The sequence below is a fragment of the Seriola aureovittata genome, chromosome 21, assembly GCF_021018895.1.
Source record: "Seriola aureovittata isolate HTS-2021-v1 ecotype China chromosome 21, ASM2101889v1, whole genome shotgun sequence".
NCBI classification, from domain to species: Eukaryota; Metazoa; Chordata; class Actinopteri; order Carangiformes; family Carangidae; genus Seriola; species Seriola aureovittata.
The window spans coordinates 19,860,140-19,866,139 of record NC_079384.1 but is presented as its reverse complement, the minus strand read 5'-3'; the positions used below and the strand labels follow the sequence as shown (position 1 = coordinate 19,866,139).

Sequence of the window (6,000 nt, the reverse complement as noted above, 5' to 3'; positions counted from 1 at the left end):
CTTGCGCACGGCTTATCTTCACGTATTTAGGTCCTTGTAGCTGGAAGTGCTTAAGATAATTGCGCCAACGACATGTAGGAAGAAAAAGGACAAACTGGTCAACAGAGAGGTAAATAACTCAAGTTTATTCAGCTCTATGTTTTAGCACAGAGCTCATAGTGATGGTGTTGGGCGGGGGACTGCATTATATCAACACGTGTTCCTAATATTTTGACCCCTCATGTATGTCAATAGGGAGGACTTACTATCAGAAAAATCCCTCAATATAACATAACTATGACTTTAGTAAACAGTGTCCATTATTATTATTATTACTGTTTTTTTTTTAAATCAATAAATCAATTGACCGTCCCTAAGGTGACATCTTCACATGACTTATTCTGTCTAAAAACCAAAAATATTCAGTTTGCTATGATATAAAATAGTTTTTTGGAACCTTCTTTAAAAATGACTAAATTCTCGATCAAAATAGTTGCAGCTTAATCTTTGTTTCTTTTTGTTGATCAACTAATTGATTAATTGACTAATAGTTGCAGCTCTAGTAGAAAATAAAACCACTGATTGTTACTATTTCTAGATGTTAAATGTAGAATTGTTCTGCTGATACTGTCACTAGGAAAATTATCAGCTCAAGTAAAGATTTTAAAGAGCTAATTTTAATTAACTTCTTATTGTAAAATTAATCGACAACTATTTTGGTAATTGTTTCACTCAAAAATACCAGATATTCACTAGTTCAAATTCTCAAAGTTCATATTTTCTGGTATGATTGTAAACTGAATCTTCTTGGGTTTGGAATATTGGTAATTTACAGGCATTTTTCAATGCCTGACAACTTGAGTAACTGGTTTCTATGGGGATTCATATTTTACCTTCAACAGTAGAAAAATTTGGCTTCTGTCAGGTAAAACATTTACAAAATGTGAACTTTTCATGAACTGTGAAAGACAGTAAAATATAACAGATTTCATATAATTGACTCAACCTGTCCAGAAGCATGTAATTCTTTAAATGATGTAAAAATCTGGTTCTCACCCTGCGAGTGTTTGCAAATCCACAAAGCTGTAGATATGAGGTCCTTTACTCCACAGCCACAGTATGATGCTTGAGTGTAGTTTAAAACACCCCCGCAGAGTGAGCACTCTTTTCTTTCATCTTTGTTCATGCTCCCTTTCCCTTGCCATTACACACACACACACAATCACACACACAGACATGATTCAGACAGGAGGTACAAAAAGCTTCTTGTGTCTTATATCAGCTGTGATTGTGAACTAACTGCTGAGCAGGAGCGAGACGGTGATTCACCAACTTAATCACACATCACGAGATTTGAAATAAGTTGAAATAAAACAGCGATGAATGAAAACAGCTTTTCCTCCTGAAATATAACCTGCAATCATCTTCTTAGCAGATGTATAACAAACATCAACACTTCTCTGAATTCAGCTCAGTCGTTACAGTGAGAGCCATTTTAAATTTGTGCATAATGTCTCTCCCTCTGTGCTGACACATCAGCTGTACTTTGTCCTTATACATACTGCTGTGTATTATGGATCTGAAATGATTATTACAGATTAGGTTAGATTAACTTTATTAATCCCACAACTGGTTACTGGTACAGGTTACAGAAAAGAAATCTGCAGCTATTTTTCAACCATGTGGTGCCACTAAACTTTTAATGTTTGGCTATTAGACAAGTTTGTTAGACAAACGAGCAGTTTGAAGACATTCATTTGGGATTTAAGTCATTGTAACAGGAATTTAATTTTTTAACCAAACAATTCATTAATTCTTTGAGGAAATGATCATTAAATTAATGGATAATGTTGCATGAGTGTTAATACTGATGCCAAAATAATAGCTTTTTTTTAATACTTTACTTGGGCAATAGCCACATTGTTCTCATTTAACAAACATAACCAATGGTCTCAAATGTTATCATGAACAAATCCCATGAAAATCAAAACCAGCAATTAATTAATCTAAGTATTCGAAACCTGATATATTGTCCAAATTTTTCAAACTACTAAAATCACTGTGTTTTTCCGACTCTGTTCCACTTATTGTTCCCACGTGTACTGAATGCAGCACCCAGGTGTGTTCAGGTGCTTCACATTACCTGAACTCAGCAGAATCAAAGACAGACTACCCCCACAGCTTCATGAAGTGTTTATGTGTTGTTTGCTTTACTGTTACAGATGGATCAGGGCAACAGCGGACAGAAACACTGAAGAAAAACTGATCGTCACCTTAGAGCAACGACAAGAAGCCACCAAAGGTAAGGAAGCTGATGCTCTGGATATGTGATGTGTTTGTGTTTGACCTGGGCCTTGCTCGGCTCCTGGACTGCTGCTGTTTTTTTGGTGGCTGTACCAACATCTGAGTCTCGCTGACTTGACTTGTGGCTGAAGTTTAGGACATCTGAGTTGTTCCTTCGTGGTTGATCTTGTAGATATGGTTCTGGTTCGTTGATGTTAGTCCTGACTGGTTGTGCTTGTGTTGCTGCAGTAGCGTCTGTACACACTTCTGTCTACACTTCCTGTCTACACGCCCAGAGAATGCTTGTAAAACAACATTTTTTTTGTCCTCATACAAAGACAACAGACCCCTGCTTAACTGCCCTTCTTCCAGCCACTTCGCTAAACTTTACTATGAGAACCATCTGAGCTCTCAGTGGGAGACAGCTGGGAAATTATACAGATAATTGATTCACTGCAGTGGCAGCTTTTTGCTCTTTTCCAAAGATCAAGTCATTTTGTGCAAAGAAACAACCTGTGAAGTCAGTGAAGTTGTATTCCTTTCAGCCTTGGCTATGTCCCCCTGATCAGGACATATAATAATAATAATAATAATAATAATAATAATAATAATAATAATAAAAATAATAGAAATTAACCAGGGTTGCTCATTAAAAATGAATATCTGCTGATAAAGCATCAGCCTCAGAAATCCAGTATCAGTGTAACTCTAGCTGAAGCTTTTGTGAGTTGTGACAGTACAAAACTCCATCATTAAATGCAGATTTTTACTGGAGCCTCTGCTTGACATCTCTGGAGCCAAGATCAGGATAAGTGGTGCTGCTGCTGTGGTGATGGCAAACACCAGAGGCATCATGAAGTCCAGTAAAATGGTTTCTGGCAGACTCTGGTGCTGCTTGTGTTGTTTTACGATCAAAAACTGTTTTTAAAAAGTGCTGTAGTGTCAGTTCTTACAAATCCTAAATCCTCCTGCAGACGATGTTAACAAGTGTTTGGTGTTCACTGAAAGTGGAGTTTAATGTGTTTAGAGTATTGATCCATCTGGACCGAAGCCTCTTCGTGTTCTTTCATTGCTGTTTTGTGTCTTTTAATTTATCCTCCTCTCGCATGTGGCAGTGTATTTTCATGTGGAACACAGAATAAACGTGTGTGTGTGTGTGTGTGTGTGTGTGTGTGTGTGTGTGTGTGTGTGATGCACTGCTGAGACCTGACACAACATGATTTACATTTCATTTACATTTAGATGGCTGTTGTTGCTGCTCTGTGATTCTGCTGTGTTGCTGTTCAGTGTGAAGGAATCAACCCGTGTGTGTTCAGTAATGATGGAAACACATGCTGCGCAGCTTTACTTCTCTCCTGCACGTTTTCCTCTGTGTGTGTAAAATTGATTTTTTTTGGTCTCTGATTTCCAAGTTGAATCCTTCTTCTCTTGTGCATCGCTGCTGAAAAAAACAACCCTGCAAGCATAAAACTGTTTATTTAGATATTTGAAAATTAACGTACGCAGTATTGAAATTGTATTGGTTGTCATGTTGTTAATATGATTGTCTGCCGTAGCTTACAGTAGATGTTTGGGAGCTGGTTCTGTCAGATGCTTTAGGTCGTTAAGATTGCCGTTTCACATTTTTAAACACTAGAAGGGGGAAGACTGAACAACAAGATGTAATTCAGACAGTAGATGGTGCTTTTGGTGTTCATGACTGCGTTCCTGCTGTGCTGCAACTGGGGAAAAGAGGACGAGAAGTCTGTTATCCATTATTGCAATGAGAAATCTTTGATCAGTCACTGTCATTCCGTCATGTGCAATCATTTCTCAGACACTTGTGTTGTGGTTTTGAGAAAAAATAACAGTTAATGCTATGATTGATTATAACTTTATTTTGCAGTTGATTTTTTTTCTGACAATATAGCACCTGTATCACTGTTAGGAAGCATGTCAGTAAAAGCAGCGAGAGAGTATGAAACACTGAGACCTCTGTGTGTCCACAAAACGCAACACTCTTCTGATTCTGTTGGTTGGAAACTACACCTGAAGTGCACATTTAGTGCTGATATAATAATAATAATAATAATAATAATATATATATATATATATATGATTATAATAGATAAGTAGATAGATAGATAGATACTTTATTTATCCCCTATAGGGATTCAGGTGTCCAGGAGCTCATTAGTAATAGTAATAATAAATAATAAACAATAATAATATAATAAAATATCGCAGGATTTAAAGAATCGATTCTGGAGCATTAAAAATGAAAATCATTTAATACATATTTTGTAATCAAGCTCTAATAGAGAGGAGACCTAGTTAGATTAGGGTCTGATTGCACAATACTGTAATGACTGAGCAGCCTGTGTTTGTGTGTGGCCACTGCCACAGGCAAGGTTGACTTAGCCCCTGCATAAGTAATTACATGTTTATGTATGTGGCTGCTTGAGTGTGTGCACATTTCTCTGACGTTGTGTTTATAAGTGAGTCAAGCTGCGCACGTGTCTGCGTGCGTGCATGTGTGTGTGTGTGGTAATGAATCTGCAGTTTCTGTGACTTATTCATGTTCAACCTTCTGTTTCACAATCTACATTTTATTAGTTTTTGCTTGAATTTTTCCTTTAACAACCACTGATGGTGTGATGAAGACTGTTGGAAGAAGTCATACGTGTGTGTGTGTGTGTGTGTGTGTGTGTGTGTGTGTGTGTGTGTGTGTGTGTGAGATATGCAGCCTCAGCCAATCAGGAAGGCAATCTTCGGTGCCTGTCTTTCCATCAGTGCGGACATAAAAGTCGCTGTGGCTGTAAAATGGAGTGAAGGTTTTAAGAGCGGCTGCTGCTGCTGATGATTTTTACTGCTGCCATCTTTGTTTTGGGTGCCAGTGATGCACTTCACACACACACACACACACACAGATTACATTACCATCATTATCAGGGGATGTTTATGTTGTCCTCTTCAGCGTGACATCCTTCCTTCAGGCTGAAGTCCTGTTCTCACGTGGTAAAAACTCCATGCGTCAATTGATTTTTATTTTGAAATCGGAGGTGTGAGCTGCAATTTGCTTCAGAATTCATTCTCCTTGTCATAACTAAATCAAATGTCAGACATGATGCGCTTAGTTTTAGTTTCTTTAGATTCAGTGTGACTTAAACTTGCTGAGGATAGTATTATCTCTGATGTCCATTGTCAACAAACATCCATAAATCTGCTCAGGAATTATAGAAACACGATATCAATGCAGAACTTGCCTGAGAATCATGTTTTTAAGTTTTCTTCAGTATCTATCACTGATGCAGTGACAGAACAGGAGTTGCTAATACCTTGCTCTGCATAGTTTTAATGGTGTTAGTAAAATGTGCCATAATGTAAAAGAACAGGGCTCAAGAACTGTCGTAGATGGGAGGTATTTTGGTGTAGACATAAATAAATGAATGTCTGAAGGATTTAATAAATAAGTAACTAAACTAATCAATCAATCTTTTATTTGATTTAATATATCCAGGTCTGTTTCATTTAAATGTAACTTTAACAGAGATTTTCTCAGTCTGTCAGTTTTGTAATTCTGAAAGATAATTTATGCAGAAAATTGAGTCTTTGTGTTTATTTCACGCATGAGAATCACCAAAGTCTGTGTTTTAGTCAGATTTCCACTCTCCATCCGAGAGATATTAATAATGGTCTGCAGTGTAATGACAAAATAGTTCTCTAAATGTAAATGTGCTTTAAACCAGAGGTACAAAT

General features: G+C 37.1%; 1 long non-coding RNA gene across 1 annotated transcript in view; it reads left to right on the top strand.

Annotated features, from left to right (window-relative positions):
* The window catches only part of LOC130162275 (uncharacterized), a 156,926-nt gene that overhangs the window by 535 nt on the left and 150,391 nt on the right, over positions 1-6,000 (top strand). Inside the window, exons 1-2 of the long non-coding RNA XR_008826261.1 lie at positions 1-109; positions 2,202-2,281. The exon at positions 1-109 is cut by the window's left edge and continues 535 nt beyond it. This is a non-coding gene — a long non-coding RNA (uncharacterized LOC130162275). The remainder of the gene's footprint in view (positions 110-2,201; positions 2,282-6,000) is intronic.